This window comes from Crocodylus siamensis, chromosome 1, assembly GCF_052110815.1.
Source record: "Crocodylus siamensis isolate JL-2025a chromosome 1, ASM5211081v1, whole genome shotgun sequence".
Taxonomy (NCBI): domain Eukaryota; kingdom Metazoa; phylum Chordata; order Crocodylia; family Crocodylidae; genus Crocodylus; species Crocodylus siamensis.
In genome coordinates, this window is record NC_143395.1 from 265,637,333 (window position 1) to 265,654,884 (window position 17,552).

Sequence of the window (17,552 nt, forward strand, 5' to 3'; positions counted from 1 at the left end):
CCAAAGAAGAGCCACCCATATCATAGAATCATAGAAGTAGGGTCAGAAGGGACCTTACAGATCTTCAAGTCCAACCCCCTGCCAGGGCAGGAGAAAAAAAACTGGGCTCAAATGATGCCAGCTAGATAGGCATCAAGCCTCCTCTTAAAGACCCCCAGGGTAGGAGCCAGCACCACTTCCCTTGGAAGTTGGTTCTAGATCCTAGCCACCCTAACTGTGAAGTAGTTCTTACGGATGTCTAATCTAAACCTACTCTTCAACAACTTGTAGCCGTTATTCCTTGTCATGCCAGGGGGCGCTAGGGGAAACAAGGTCTCTCCCAAACCCTTATGGTCCCCCCTAGTGAGTTTACAGACAGTCACCAGGTCCCCCCTCAGCCTTCTCTTGTGAAGGCTGAACAGGTTGAGGTCCCGCAGTCTCTCATTGTAGGGTCTGCCCTGTAGTCCCCAGATCATTCGGGTGGCCCTCCTCTGGACCCTTTCAATGTTGTCCACATCCCTCCTGAAGTGGGGCACACAGAACAGGACAGAATACTCCTCCTGTGGCCTGACCAGTGTTGCATAGAGGGGGAGGATCACTTCCTTGGCCCTGGTAGAGATGCACCTGTGGATGCATGACAAGGTCCGGTTAGCCCTGCCAACTGTGACCTCGCATTGTCAGCCCATATTCATCTTGGAGTCAATAATGACTCCAAGATCCTTTTCTGCCTCCATGCTTTCAAGAAGGGAGTTTCCCCATCTTATAAGTGGGCTGCTGGTTACTACTGCCCAAGTGCAGCACCCTGCACTTGTCAGTGTTGAAGCACATCCTGTTTTTGCTAGCTCACTCCTGTAACCTATCCAAGGCTTGCTGCAGTCTCTCTCCCTACTAGTGTGCTCATCTCAACCCCAAATTTTGGTGTCGTCAGCAAATTTAAACAGGGTGCTTTTCATCCTGTCATCCAAATCACTGATGAAGAGATTGAACAGCGCGGGCCCAAGGACCGAGCCCTGGGGGACTCCACTGCCCACTTCTCCCCTGGTTGAATATGACCCATCCACCACCACCCTCTGAGTACGACCCTTCAGCCAATCTGCAATCCGTCTGACTGTGTAGGCATCGATGCCACAGTCACCCAATTTCTTAATGAGGATGGGGTGGGAGACGGTGTCAAAGGCCTTGCTGAAGTCCAGAAAGACTACATCCATGGCAACACCTGCACCCAAGGCTTTTGTGACCTGATCATAAAAGGCAATCAGGCAAGTCTTGATCAGTCTTACATGGCAAGCCATACAAGGAAAGGCTGAGGGATCTGGGACTCTTCATCCTAAAGAAAAGAAGGCTGAATGAAAACTGTTGGTCTTTTATGGGTTACTGGCACTTAGCTTTATTAATGAGAAATCCTTCCAGCCCAACCAGAACAGAATTACTCAAATGTACACAATGCGATGGTATAGAAATCAGATATTTTTACAGTAAAAACAGCATGATTTGAGTTGATATGAATGCCTAAAGAAATAACCTTGCCTACATCTAGGGATCTATCCAGCAGCTTCTTTGAATCCAAAAATGTTAACACTGCATATTCAAATAAACTCCCTTCTGCCTCACCTGTGAGAACTGATGGAATCTCCAGTGCTTTTATCATTTAAAAAAAACTGACTGACAAGTAATTAAAATATAAAGACAAATGTGTACTGGCTGAACTGAATCAATCTCTTTCACTTTTATTTTTAGAATTCTGCGTGTTAAAAGCCTAGCAGTGGCAAAATATCTCTAAATAAGATTTCCATCAAAAATATAACTACAGAAGTAGTTTTAGTTAAGGAAAAAAATGTACTAATGAAGTCTTTTAAATACTATTTACCCTCTTGCCCTATGTAGCCCAAGGACAGAAATTTAATAAAGCAAATGAAAGATTTCCATCAGACAAGAGGTACCTCTGAGATGTACAGCTTGGAAAAGAAAGTAATTTCCAATTTTATCTTTGGTTTGAGATCACTAACTTGGATTGCATCTAATGATTATTGAAAGTCACAGAAATGTTTTATTGCACTGTGTGCTTGTGCCCTGAAACCTTTATGTTTAAGTTTCATTATTTTATGATTAAGGGATCTGTTTGTCATAAGATTTTGATGACTTCTAGGGATATTTAACAAAAACATTCCAGCACATTATTACTGAGGAAAGGCCATCTTACTTGGATGACTAAAGTTAGATATCCAAGTGCTTATAAAATCATTGAGCTCAAGAGGAAGTGTTGCATGAACAAAGCTACTCATACACAGCACTGTTAGCAAGTGCAGATCCTAGGTTCATTTCCTGAAGATATAAGCACCTGACCCAACATCTGCTAAAGTTGCTAGACAGATTACATTGGCTTAAAACTTTTTTTGTTTCTATAATAGCCAATATAGTCAAGAATGTGTTTTAAATATTATATGTTTTAAAACATTTTTAATGGAGGATAACAACTTGAATTTTCATGAATTTTGCTATGGTCCGGTTAACAAAGAAGCACAGAATTTGGGACCAGTTGCATTGGATCAAATTGTAAAAAGACTTTACTTTTATCAGAACAGGCCCATTGTACAGTGGACCTGGTCCTTTGGGTGACTATATTTAACTCTGAAAAAAATCAATTACCATTACAAATACCACAACAAACCTGGAAATTCCAGCCAGACTATCAGGTAACACCATAACTGAAGAGAATACAAGCAATGCCAATATAATATATACTACCTCACCAATTTACAAACTGCCTTTACCCAAAGTTCATTCATTGGGCATGAAGAACACCTTTGACTGAACTATTGGAATACCACTCACAAACCTACAATGCAATAAGAAAGTACTGAATTACCATGCTATCCCAGCCCATAGTAGAACTATTAGAATGATAGTAAAATAATTCCAGTCTATACCAGGGGTTGTCAACCAGGGGTATGCATACCCCTGGGCGTACTTGGAACAGCCCTAGGGGACATGAGTGGGTGGGCAAAGACAGAGCACCGCCGCCTCCCAGGAGCAGGAGCGCCCCTCTGTGGGGTGGGGAAGCTCACAAGCGGCAGCTGCTGCCACCATCCACCAGCCCAGTGAGCTTCCCCACCCCACAGAGGGGTGTTGCTGTCCTTGCTCCAACTTGGTGCGCTTCCCTGCCCCAGTCCTGTCCTGGGAGGTGGCGGCACCCCATCCCCACTCACCTGTGTGCCGTGCCCAGCCCCCCAGCTCCATGTCCAGCTCTGTGCCACTCCCCGCTCCCCTGACCTGTGTCTGGCCACGGGGGTACTTTGATTAAAAAAGGTTGAAAACTCCTGATCTATACTTAAAGAAGAACACACCTCAAACATTTTTTTAAAATGCTTCTGGTTTTCAAACACCCTCCCAATGTTATCATCAGAAGCAAACTTTCTGAGGACTAACATACATCTAACCAGTCCTTGCAGAAATGCCAACCCCGTCAACACACATCTCTCATCAGCGTAGTCAATGCACATCAGAACAAAACACCAGATGGATCCTACATGTGCCCATCAGCTATCCCAGATCTGACTGTAGTCCTTATATTCCAGCAGCCTGACTCTGAGAAAGGCCAGCCTCAGATTCTCCACAGAAGACAGAGGAGGGTAATTTGCTCTGCATATAACTACTTGTGATCATAGCTACTCTGTTATCATAACCTGAGCTGACTAATTTAAAGCAAGCCTGGGTGTATCGACACAAGCTGCCATGTTAGTAGAACAACGAAAGATTTTTAAGTTTAGGATTTGAACAATGAAGGATTTGATGCAGTGGCTCACTTCCTGTGGACTCAACCAGCGCCATACATACAACCAAATATCAGATATGGTTGCTTGGCTTAGTTAAAAGTGCAATTATACAGTCATCATTACTACTGCTCTTACTACTATGTGCTGCTTTTAATTACTCTTTTAACATCTGTATTGCAGTGTCACTTAGAAGCCACGTAGCAAAAGGTTCAAAAGGGCTGGGGGTTACACAATATTCCCTGGCCCCAAAATTTTAGCAGTTCAAAAATTACTTTACCACCTACCTCAGGTGCTGGAAAAATAAAGTTTAAATTTGATCATCTCTTGGCAGTGTAAATTCACTCTTACCTTTTGTGGACCTGTGGGGTTTTTGTCCTGGAGAGATCAGACAGGGAAGAACTAAGGAACCATCTTCATTAACAGTAACTAACTAACACTAAGGCTGCAGACAGAAGTTAGACATAAACTGGGCTAAACTTGTAACAGAAGAGAAATTCAGTGCATATAACCCACTTTCAAAATGGCTGGAACCATTTTAAGATTAACCTGATAAGTGTGGTATCAGACTTAACTGGTTTAAATCAAATGAGTTTATGGAATTTGTGTCCCAGATCTCCTCCTGATTCAAGTTAACTTTCAGTCTCCCCCCCATCCCAGGATGCTTTGCAGCCCTGGGGTGGGCTAGGCTGAGCTGTGTGCTCCAGCAGAGCAATGTCTACACTGCCACTCTGCTCCCTAGCCAGAGCAATATCACTGCTCCAAGCTGGCAGAGAAGTGAGTGGAGTGAAAACCCTAGCACTGGACCCCAGCTGGGATCCATCTGGCAGAAGGTAGTGGAAAAGGGAAGCTCTTGGAAGCTTTTCCCCTACTTCCTGCTTGACAGAGCCTGTGAGAGCTTCCCTTCCAGCATCCATCCCTTTCCTCTGGCAGTGGCCCACAGGCTGGGAGGCATGGTTTAGTTCCCCCGGCTTCTGGCCTGGGCCACTGCAGGCATGTGGCTGCATTTCCAGAATCAAAAGTGAATATCTGTTCACTTGCTTATCAGTTCAATCTATGCAGTTTAGACTAACCTGCAAAGATTGAATTGATTCAGCCTCAGGCTTTATGGCTATCTTTACTTACCCTGAAGCAGAACAGCAAACTGTTACACAAGATATTGCAGTTCAGGCAGCACCATCTCCTGATGGTGTACAGAACATATATATAGACACTCAATACACAACTTGTTAATGATGTTGAGAGAGAGAAAGAAATCTTATTTTTTTGGCTACTGTCCTATTTTATGAAAATAGCATTTTCATAAAACTCCCCAACCCTTATTTCTCCTCTTTATGAAAATGAACCTTCCCTATTTCGTAAATGGACTTTACACATTTTTACTACTGGTATTTCCCTTACTCCTTAGATGCAGAACCCTGTACTTTGCTTCCTATGCTTCTTCTAAATTTATAATTCTACATCTGTCACTGGTTTAATTTTTTTCCTTATATAAACACAAAAAACTAATGCTACATAACTAAGACATTGTCCATATTGTCTGTTCCATGATGAATGAGTAGAAAATACCTTTTATAGTCGCCTTGCTAGCTGAGTTCTCATTAGGAAGAGTACTTCAATCTTGCTGGGCTTTTACGGTATTATTATTGTGTCAGCATACCTAGCACTGTTGCTAAGCATCTTTCTGTTTTTAAAAATCTAAACAGATAAAGATATTCAAAGTTGCTCTGATTTTACTAAAAATGGTTTAAAAGCTGCTTTAATTAAACTGGTGCAAAAACCTGTGTTGTCAACACTGGTTTCATGCTTAATTCAATGTTCACTTAGTTTATATTAATTTAGTTTAACTAGACTGCTGATCAAGGAATTAACTTAGTTTAACTCAATTATATCAGGATAGCTTAAGCCAACATGAGCCAGGTTTAAATAATTTTCAGTTAAACCACTGCAACTTTGAACACTGATAAGATTGAAAGGTTTATTTCAGCTTGAGAAGAACAGACAATGAGAACAAAAGAAAAGAGTGAAATCTTAGCCTTATTAAAGACAAAGCCCCATAAGATAAAGTATGCTGCACCAGATTACTTTGCCTTCTTGATTCACTGGTTGCCTGGGATAAATTGTGGGCAATTTTATATACTGGCCCCTAATCCTAAAGATGCTATCTAGTTCTTTACCACAAGAAGAAACAACACTGACCTTTATACTTTAACTTCCTTCCTATTTGCTCTTACCTCTTCTTATTATCACTCCATTCTGACCCACCTGCCTAAATATCTCTCATAAAGTATTTCAGCTGTTGAAGTATTTAGCCAGCTATCCTTGTTTGCAGGCTATTTGACTATATCCCAAGGTCTACATTTAACTAAATCTATCAAGTGACCATACCCAGGACTTATCCCATTATATTCAGTTTTGCTTGCCATACATCCAGCTTGCAAGCATAATGTACAGAATCCCTACTTTGGTTTATAAACAAGATCAAAGGTTCCATTAGCTATTCCAAATTTCTTTGAAAAGCGAATCAGAATCATTATGCTTTCAATGGCTTGTCTTCTGGGTGGCTTTTCCTTAATGAACCATCATTTTACATAGTTAAAGATGTATTCAGTTAAAATAAATTCAAACATTTTGAAATTGTACAGCTGGTCCAATTAAAGAGACATTGTCAGGCCAATATTTAGGTTTGTAAAAACAAGTTTCTATAAAACCAAAAGGCCAAAGATACATTTCTGTGTCATATAATTTTGTTTTTTGTGAAAGTGGCTGTTTTTTTTAAAGGAATAACACTTCCCAGACTATTTTAAATCCAGGTATTATTACATCCCATTAATATAGGAGAGCTAGGGAGGAAAACTAATTAGAAGTGCGAGAATAAAAGTGCAGTAAATTTTATTGTCCTATCTGGACGAAAGGCAAGGAACTAGCAGTTTGGGGAAATGGGGACCAATCCAGCCTCTGTTGTGATCGGTAGGTTCAATACACACAGGCATAAATGAATGAAAAGAACAACAAGCTTTAATCAGGGAGTGTAATGCAACTCTGCAGGCCCTGCAAGGCTCTGACTCACTAACTGTAGGACTATCTCCCAGTTCCTCAACTCAGAAGTCTAAGAAAGGGAGCCTCTCCAAGCCACAAACAGAGGCAGACTTAAGGGTGGGTGCCATGGAGGAGGAGAAGGAGGTGGGTCACGCAGTGCAGTGAAGGCGGTGGCAGGATCACATTCCCTGTCCCCCATGATGACGCCATGCAGACTCCCACAACACTGACTGCCTGGGCAGCTGCACTCCTCCCACTCCTTCCCCCCTCTACCCCAGCTGGTTGTGTAGCTGCATCCAGGGTGCTGTGATTGCTCTCGGTCTCATCAGCAGCTATGCATGGGCCCTTGGGCAGTGGCAGGCTGAGCTCACAGCTGCCAGGTGGCAGCCAGGGACAGGGACGAGTTGTGAACAGGCCCACCTGCCTGTCCCTGCCTCTCCACCTGCAGCAGCATTGCTGACTTGGAGAGGGACTGGGGGTGGTACTGGTCAGGGTGCTAAAATACAAGTTCACCCAGGGTGCTACTTTCCCTAGGGCTGGCTCTGACCACAATCTCTATCACTACTTCTTCCCTCTCAAAGATAGCACAACATCAATTACCACAAATCAACACCCATCTACAGAGGAGAGGTGTGACAGGATCCACCTCCAGAGGACAGCTATGGCATACCCTAAAGGACACTCTGATCCCTGTCCTACCCCTCTTGTCTCTTTAGTCTTCACCATCCTCACCTTGATGTCTAGTTAAGATATGGGAGGCTGTCCCCAGAGACCAGAGTAAGCCCTTGGTGCTTCAATCTCTCTTGCTTATCCCTGGGCAGCCTCTTTCTGGTCTTGATCCCCACCTGAGCAAGATATTACGCTCCTGCTTCACTTGCTTTTGTGTCTCAGACCTTGTCAGCCATTAAGTATGGTCCCTTAAGCCTTGCCAGCTTTAAGTACATTGTGTAGTCTGGGCCTTTGGCTTCCGCAGAGCTCGGCTTTTGCCTGCACAGTTGCTTCAGGGCCCTGAACCTTGCATGGTACTCTCTCTCTCCCCTTCTCCCTTCTGCCCAGCTTCAGCCTCCTGAGTCCTTGAACTTGGCAGGGCTCCTTCCCTGGGCCTTAGCACCTCTCTTGCTCTACTTGGCTCAGCCCCATGCAGTTTCCTGGGCCCCAGAAAAAAGTGCCTCAGGTATCAAAAGGCTAGGAAAAACTGCTTAGACTATACCTGTGCAGGAAGATAACTTACAGAGGCCCCTGTCCTTGTACATGGCTGCATTGTTTCACTTCCTCTCTGTTTCCAACTTTGCGATTTTCAGTTTGGATTGCAAATCCTTTCAAGTTCCTTCTCATTTGCTGCTTCATTAAAGGCATATGTGAATGACAAGAACAGGAAGCTTTAACTTTGGAACAATGTGCATCTCTGCATACTTGCTCTGACCCTAACTAACTGAGGAACCATCCTCCATTCCCAACCTCTGTAGTTTAAATTAGGGACAGTCTCTAAACTATAAACTCTCTCACCATAGCCTCCAGTTCCAGTCTTTCTGTGGGAGGTGAATTGGTCCAAGGCACAGAGTGGGGCATGGATGCATGGGTAGAGATTTGCAAATCACATTGGGGCAGCTGTACACAAGCTAGGCATTTGAAAGCCTATGGAACAAGCAGGCTTTGGCTTCAAAAGTAGTAGTGTTGTGGGTGTGATGGTCCAGGGAATATGTGAGAAGCAGGATTTGGATGACAGTACTTTTTATTGGACCAACTGCATATTTGGGAGAGATGTTAGATAAGCTTTCTGGCACAAAATGTCCCTCCTCATGAGCTCAGGAGCTGAGAGAGGGCATTTTGTGCTGAAAAGCTTGTCCGACATCTCTCCTTTGAAAAGTAGGCATTTAAAAGTGTGAAAATTGCCATTGTTGGGGTGTCACTACATTGCTGCCTCAGTTTTGTTTTGGTTTTTTTTTCAGTCTGGACAGCTTTACTTTCACCTGTCTGTGACATGAGTTAGGCTCATAATGTTTCTTTTTTAACAAATGAGGTTGTTAGCTGTATAGTTAGAGACATCTGGTTTGGGAGAATTTTTAAAATAATCATAACCAACGGTTATCTACTCTTTAGTCTCTCAAACCTATCAGGTGTAGCTATTAACATTTCTGAAGATTCTTATGAACTGCTTCATAAGGACACACACAAAAATAATCTCAATGAGAGATGCTTATTCTATTATTTTATCTCCTTTAAGGAAATACATGGGTAAACGTTCATGTTTATTCATAATTCCTGCTTTTATTATTTTTTGACTTACTGTGTGTCATTTTCATGAAATAAGTAGAAATAAGAAAAAAACAAGTCTCTCTCAAAAATTAGCCTCAGAACTGTCCTTTCTTTCATCAGCTAGTAACCTGGCAGCACTCTGTTTGAGGAAAGGACCACAGTCTGCCTGGGAAGCAAGAGGGGTGGGGGACAATCTGGAGTTATGGGACCTTAGGCTTTCACCCGTGAGCAAGGTAAAAGTAGTGGAGGCTATGACCCAAGGGATGTGAAGAGGACTGTGAAGAGTTTTCTGAAGCAGTTCACACAGGGGCTGTGAATATAATGAAAAGAGTCATTTAATTCAGACAGCATACTTCTGAAACATGACATCCATTGTGATATGCACAATAAAAGAAAACATATTGGCTTTGACTCTCATTATCTAGTATCATTGGCCTCTAGATAATCTAAAACACTATTGTATAACATTTGATATACAGAATTATCAACTCCAGGCAATAGGTTGTCGCTTTAGATTAACACCACCCAATATGGCATAATCACACTTCCATCACCCTTGAAATTCTAAGGGCATACCAGAAAAAGATTGTCTTTTGTTTTTCACGTTTTATACTTCATGATCTTTTTTACCCTAAATCTTTTCTTTCCTTGCCTTCCAGGCAGCTAAAAACCAAAGTCACTTGAGGATTTGGAGTCTTTTATAATCTACTCAGGCTCATGCACTACAAGTACTGTATAAGAAAGACAATTTTGTTCTCATAACATTCTGTTTTACTGATCTTCTGTAACTTTCTTGTTAGCCGAGGAAGCTCTGTAAGACATTTTGGCAATAGCAACTTTATTACAAATATTAATGTGACATCTGATTAATCCAGAGTCTTATCACTATAAATATAAAACCCTTGTTCTAAGAAGTTAATTAGTTTTTTGTCCTTTTGATTCAGTTATATTTCAGTAATATATTATTATATTTCAGTATTTAGCTTGAATTTTAATTATATCATATTTTGAATGTATACATTTTGATTGGAATTATTTGGCTTCTCCACAGATTTTTATGCTTTTGAAAAATTACATTTTGGCTGAATGATTAGGTCACCAGAAAACAGTACATTAATTAGCAACAAATACATTTCTGTAATTTTTGCTTGGTTGCATAAAGTTTGTTTCCTGCTTATGGAATTTTTTAATTCCAAATTTTAACATAGGTCACTAAAGCCTCATTCCCATTTTGGTCATGATCTGGCACTAGTACTAATGCTCTGGCATGCATATGTTAATGTTTGTAAAGCACATGCTGGTAAAGATAAACTGGATGAAAACTCTGTATATATGATGCCCCCTGGTGTCACATGTGCCCATCTGAATTTAAATCTCACCATAGAAGAACTTTGCTGTCATGCTAAAAAATGTGGCAAACCAGTTGCAAAACCCATAAGACATGAATTTTGCTGACCAGAATTATTGGTTGTCAGAAATTATTTCTTGAATGTAACATTATAGCAAAAAATGGCAGATGAGCTGAGTACTATAACTATTGTAGCTCCAAGCTGCATTACTTTTAAATTTGTCTTCCCCTTTCCCCTTTTGCCCTTTAAAATGTTGCTATAGTAAATATATGGCTCTTGAAAAATGCTACTTTCACACTATAATGGGGCGGGCAATTATTTTGTCTGAAGGGCCGCTTACCGAGTTTTGGCAAGCTGTTGAGGGCCACATGGATAGCCCTGTCCCTTGACAGATGCCCTGCCCCCTGGTCACTGTCTTGTGACCCCCTGACCTTTGCCCCAACCCCTGACCTTTGCCACCAGAGTCCCTCCCTTTGCCCCAGGAAGTACTCCTGATTTACATGTGTTTGTGTAGTATACATAGATGTGATAGTATAATAGCCTAAAAAGAAATCTTATTCTTGTTTATTGTCAGGGGGAGCTGGAGGGCATGGGGGGATGGGTATAGGTTTGTGGGGGACTGTGGGTGGGGTTTGTGGTGGGTGGATAGATATAGGGGTGTGGGTGTAGGGGGCAGCACGTGGGTGGGTGGGTAGATACATGGGGTATGAGGTTTGTGGGGGGCTGGAGTGTGTGGGGGAAGGGTTTCCTTACAGGTTCCCTGTGGAAAGCAGAGTCCCAACCAGCACTTCTCCAAGCCTGGGTTCCATGTTCCTGGCCCCAGGGCACCAGCACAGGTCCCATGCTGCTGCTTGCTACCATTTCCCCTCCCCACTGTCTGCCACAGCTGTCTTTTTGCTGCCACTCCCCCCCTCCCAACATACACACTTGCTGCTCCAGCACCACATCCCAGGTGCATGGCTGAGACCACAGGATGCAGGAGCTGGACTAGCCTGGCCAGCACCACATGGAGCTAGCAGAGAATTGTAGGGACCAGGCTGGTTCCTGCTGAGTCCTGTGGTCCTAGTACTGCGGCCACGAGCCACATGGTGCCAGAGTGGTGGGTGGCGGGGTGGAGGGGAATGGCAATAGTGGCAGGCAAGAAAGTGGGGAAATAGCTGCAGCAGGCAGGGAGGAAGGGGCAGTTAGTGGGCGCACTGACAGCTGGGCAAGAGTGTGGGACCTGTACTGGTGGGGGCCTAGAGTGTGGCAGCAGGAGCACAAGGGATGGGCCAGCAGGGGCTCTATGGAGCCAGGCTTGGCTGCATCATTGCGGGGGGGGAGCTGGTCCTGGCCCTGTGCTCCTGCCACCCAGCCCAGGGCTCCTACTGGCCCTGGCCCCAGCACGCCATTGTGGGCCCCGTGCTCCTACCCAATTGTTGCTGTGCTCCACATGCCCACTCACTGTCCCTTCCCCTCACCTTGCGCAGCCATTTCCCCAGTTTCCTGCTTGCTGCCGCTGCCACTCCTTTCCACCCCCTGCCCACTGCTCTGGCACCATGTAGTTCCTGGCTGCAGAACTGGGACCACAGGAGCTGACCCAGCCTGACCCTGAGGACTGGGGCAATTGCCTGTGGTTCTCCGCTGCCTTCCTTCTCCCTCCTCTCCCTGCCACCCCTGTCTTATCTGAATTTCTTTCTCTGGCAGAAGGAGGCAGGAACAGCCCCAGGGTCCAAGGCCAGAAGCCTCCAAGGCCTTGCTGCTGCAGCTACTTGGTTCTGGTACCAGCTCCCCCTGCGTCCTACTGCTCTGCCTCCTGTCATCTTTGACAGGCAGCTAGGGGCAGATAAATATTAATTTTCTAAATTTTTTAGGGGCTCCGTGGGCCAGATAGAGTGACTTGGTGGGCCAAATCCAGCCTGCAGGCTGCATTTTTCCTGAACTTGCACTATAAGCACTGAAGCCCTCTATTTAGACACAGAGCAAGCATTGCATAGGCACCAACAGTAGCAAATATCTCCCTTTATGTCATCCCAAATCTGAAGTTTCTTGATATGAGAAGGTAGTCCAATCTCCATGCCTATTCACTTTCTTTGAGACTTTCTTTTCTAATGAGTGCTGGCAACCATGCCAATTTGTGCCAGTATGCTGACTCTTTGATATGAATTAAGTCTACTAGGAACCACTCTATGATTTAGGGGTCTTATTAATGCCAATTTTATACTTGTGAAATCTTCAGATTTAGTGGTTTCTCCCTAGTGAAGAAACCAAGAAAAAAATCTTTCCCTCTAAAATCTCTAGTCAGTAATATTTTAGGGAAAGTACGATTTGCCAGTAAACTTTACTTTCTTTATTCTGTTCTAATGAACACTCAGTATTTACTGGTGAATATTGTCCATAGAACAGGTCAGATGCTTTTCTGTAGGTTACAGCTAAAGATATTATGAGATTGCAAGCCATAGACTAATGAGATATTTCCTGAGATGTCTTCAGATCTAAAACTCCAATGCTAAAATTTTAGGAAAAGATAAATTGGAAGTAGTTGGGAGTCTCACTCTCATTAGGATGACCATAATCCTCAAATCTATAAGGCTGCATACACACATTCAAATAACTTGAGAGACTTCCCCTGGCTTTCTTCTTTTGCTAGAAAAAACTTACCCAGAGGCAGCTGAATAGACATGTGAATGTTGAGCCCCTCAAGAGCAGAGAGCTTGCAGTGCTAATGTTGTGCAGCCAGGAGGTCCCTGTGCTCATATCTCAGCATGTTCTGCAGATTCACTCAGTCTTCCTGGTGACAAATGGCAGCAGTGCACTGGGCAGCCCTGATTGGCTGATGCAGAAACTGTTCAGTCTGGCTTTATCTCCCTGCAGCATAATGTGGGATTGTGAAGGGGGCATGTTCTTCTCCCTGATTGGCTACAGTATTAGAGTCCAATCCAAGCACCACCCTGCCTCAGGGTAGGGGACGGACAAAGCATCTTGGATGCTTGAGGACTGTGCTGTGCCTTCTCTCAAGGTAAATTGTACAGATCTTGACTTGCCCAGGAGAAAGTCTTCTGGAAGTCACTTCACTTTACTTTTGTCCATGTTATTTTTCTTTTGGAGCAGCCACTTTTGCTCTGGGAGAAAGATCCCAAACATCTGTATACTCAGTGTTTCTCTTAGGAGAACAGCGACTTTCAAACCACATGTCTGTATGCAGCCAAAATGGAAGAGTTTCCCCCTCACCCCAATTCTTTGGAATGTTCTTCCTAACCTTTGGTCTCTGCAGAGTAGTCCAGAAAGTAGATTGGATGGGGAGGTAGGAAGGTTTCTGAAAATGGGACAAAAATGTTCATTTATAGACACCAATGAGACAGCCAGGAAAGATTTTTAAAATGAAACCGATCAGTGAAAAATGAGATGTATTGTCACACTCCCATAGGATTTTCCACATATAGACCAGAGACATCAGATCATAGGCCTCAACTCTCACAGGATCCCAAGTTTTAGGAGTTCCAGTGGGGACCAGTTGTGTCCCACTGGAGTTCCTGGTGCCTCTTTTCCTACTCTGGGTCTTTGTTGGCTTGGACTCATACCTTAAGAATACAGACTGTTATGGGATAACTTGCTTATCAGAAAAGCTTTATCCTAGTTTCTATTACATAGCAGTTAGTTTGTGCCAGGACTAATTAGTTATACTCCTTTTATTATTCCCTGTCCTTCATAATATGAAGGCACTCATTATTCTGATAAATACTAAAATGATTTTTGCATCTGTCCAGGTAATACCTTGTAAAACTTACCAAGTTCACACCTGTCAACTTCAATAATTTGATTGTACTTTCTATTAAAAAAGGTGTAGAGTGAATCCTTTTGGGTTTATATTTGAAGTCTTTGAGTTTCTTTGGATAGCTTTTTCTTCTAGTACCTTAAATAGGGTAAACATCAGGCCTGAATTTTTTAAATAATTATTTTTCTATATATCTCTATCTTGACTCCTATATTATTTCTTTCCTATGTATAGTAAACAATTTAAATATTTTCAGGTACTTCTTGTAGAGAGTAAATTCCATTTTTCTACTTATATTCATAACTCATTTCCTAGTCCCTCCTATTTCTGTTGCGTATCTTGAAATAGGATGAACAGAACCAACAGAAGTATTCCTGGTGGTAATATACAAAAAATGATGTAATCTAGGCAATTGATATTATCACCATTATTCTGCTTTTAACTTTGCTGTCTGGAGCACTCAACACACAGGCAGAATATTAGAACTGAGCTTCCAATGGGAAGAGCAGAATTTTGCCTTAAAGCAACTCAGTTTTACAATTTTCTCTGATTCTTCTTATAATTTTTCTTGTTAAGTTTTAGGGCACATAAAGGCATCTGAAACGACCTTTATTCCATGGAAATATCACAAGTGCATTATATAAAATAGCAAGGCTTCCCTATTGTGAGCCATGTGCGCTCATGCATGCCATCAAATCCTTCAGAATGGGACTTTATACAGTAACATGAATGCCTGTACTATTCATAGCTTTATTGAGAGATTCTTGAACACTGTGCTCCAGTCGTCTGATATCTCTCTAAATGAACATCTAAATCAACACGAATCACAGGAAATCCAACACATGCTTTTTGAAGGCCCTTTGAAGGCATGCTAATGAAACTATCAGCAATAAATACAATTCATTTCAGAGAGATCATTTCAAAAGTGCTTAATGTTGGCAAAAGGTAAAACTCCTGTTGACAACAATAGGAGCAGAACTGAGCCAACACTGAGCAGTTTTAAAAATCTCATCCTTAAATTCTTAATAATATGTGTATTTGAGGGATCTGTGTAAAAATCCTATGGAGTGACCCCCTGGCATTCATTTTCTCTCTTTGCAGTTCATTAGAGGATTTTATTTCCTTGAACATCTTTCTACTTTATTTCTCTTTTTCTATCCCAGCCCTTGGAAAAAGATAGGATTTTTATATAGCATAGGAAAAGATAGGAAATTTCATTGTGTTATTATGGCAAATGTAGTTAGTCTTCGTTTTCCCCCACTAGGACTACATAATACTTTTTGTCTGAGATGGTTGATTCCTTTTTGCCGCCTTCTTGTTTTAACTTTGTAATTTCCTATGCCCTTAGTCCTTCCAAAAGATTTAAAAGATGACTTTGAGGGCAAACTGAATAAGCACTTTGAAGAGCAGAATTCTATATAACTGTTAAGTTGTATAATTACTGCTATTAAATTATATAACTACAATGCTTTGAATGTTTTTGCAGTGAACAGTGGCCATTTTTACAAATCAAATACTATTTATACTTTGTGAAGTTACTTATCGGCATATTCCCAAAACACAATTTTTTAAAATTTTGATAGGAAAATTGTATGCTCACTGAGAATATATGAGGAGGAATTAGTCCTTTTTCTTTTATTAGAGCCTATTTTGTGCACAGAATTTGATCAATTTAGCTAGGATGTGTTTCATTTCAGTATGCGCTACTGTAAGCTAGAGGGAGCCTTTTAAAATTGTGTTTTAGATTCTCCCTCCAGATTATCTTTTACTTGTATCAAACCTAATTTCAGAGCTGAAGAAATGTGAATGACTGTGAATACTCATACCTTACAAAGTAAAGCTTCAATAATCCATGTGAGTTAGTAATGAAGTAACACCTCCCAGCTCTCCACTGAAACACCTAGTGCTTTTTAATTCCTCCAAAGCTATTTATTTCTGAAGGCAATAAAGAAGGTGTATTCTTAAGTGTTGACATAGTTTTTAAAAAGACTAACAGTTTGATCCAAAATGCTAAAACAAGGAGAAAGGAACTAGGCAGTTAATTTCAACTGGGGAAGAGGCATTAAGAAACAGCTATAGGTTTGCTTCACAAAACAGACTTAATTTTTCAGTGCTTAACTGTTGGGCACCCACTTGTCATTTCATGGCACCATAACTTATGTTACATGCCTGAGTTTCCACCATAGTGTGTAAAGAGGAAGTAGATGACTTAGAATGGGATCTGCAAATGCCGGCTGAGTAGGGAGTTGGCTAAACTAGGCAACAGCAGATGATGAGGAGTGAAGTATGACTTACATCTCATGATTTAGACATATATTAGGGGTGTGCAAAGCAAGCTATGTTCGATTCGGATTTGGCCCGATTCGGGGGACAGTGATTCAATTTGCTGATTCAGATCACTGTCCTGATTTGATTCAGCTGAATCTGAAGATTCAATTCTGATTTGGAGAATCAGCTATTTGGTCATAGACACAGCTTTATATGCTTTTTCTACATATTTCAAGGTACCAGGTGCAACTCGTGAATGCTGAGATGGTGGGGCAGATGGAGCATCCCACAGGAACATGGGGAGACCCCTATGTGCTTGGCAGCAGACCCAGAAGTGAACTGGAAGTACTTCCAGTCCACTTCTGGGTCCACCACTGAGCGTGTGTGGTCCTCTCACCCCTGCACCTCCCTGCCTCAGAGATCAGCCCTGGGGGACCTTGGGTGCCCCCCCAAAGACTGAGGAGGCACTAGTCACTGAGCCAGGGGCCCTCGCATGCTTCACAGCAGACCCGAAAATGGGCCAGAAATGCTTCTTGTCCACTTCCAGGTCTTCCGCTGAGTGCGCTGGGGACTCCCTGCACTCCTGTGGGACACTCTATCTGCCCCACCATTTCAGCATTTATTAGCTGCCTGGTACCTTGAGGTATGTAGAAAAAATATATAAAGATGCGTCTCTGTCTAAATTGTCGAATCTCTCGAAATCGAATCGGAAGCTTCTGATTTGATTCAGAGAGATTAATGGGTATACTGATTTGATTTAGATTTGGATGTTTGGCTGCCAAATTGGGCCAAATTTCCTCTGAATCGAATCGGCAACCAAAGCTTTGCACAGCCCTAGCATTTATATCTAACTGGGATTCACAACCCTGAACCTTCTTCTATATGCATATATGCATATCAGTCATTTCTCTCAGAGAGGGGAGGGGCCTGTTTCATTCAAAAGTCAGGGCATTCAGGAAGTCTTTGGTCTGAACACTTGTTCAAATATGTGGTTTGTTATGAAATAAAATAAGTCTGTGACAGTTCCTGTCTGAAGGGTGGCTCAGATGCCCTGATTGTGGGCTGATCCTGAACTCTCTGTTTCCATTATGATCTTCTCCCGTTATGCCTGCCTGCCACCTCTATATATAAACTTAA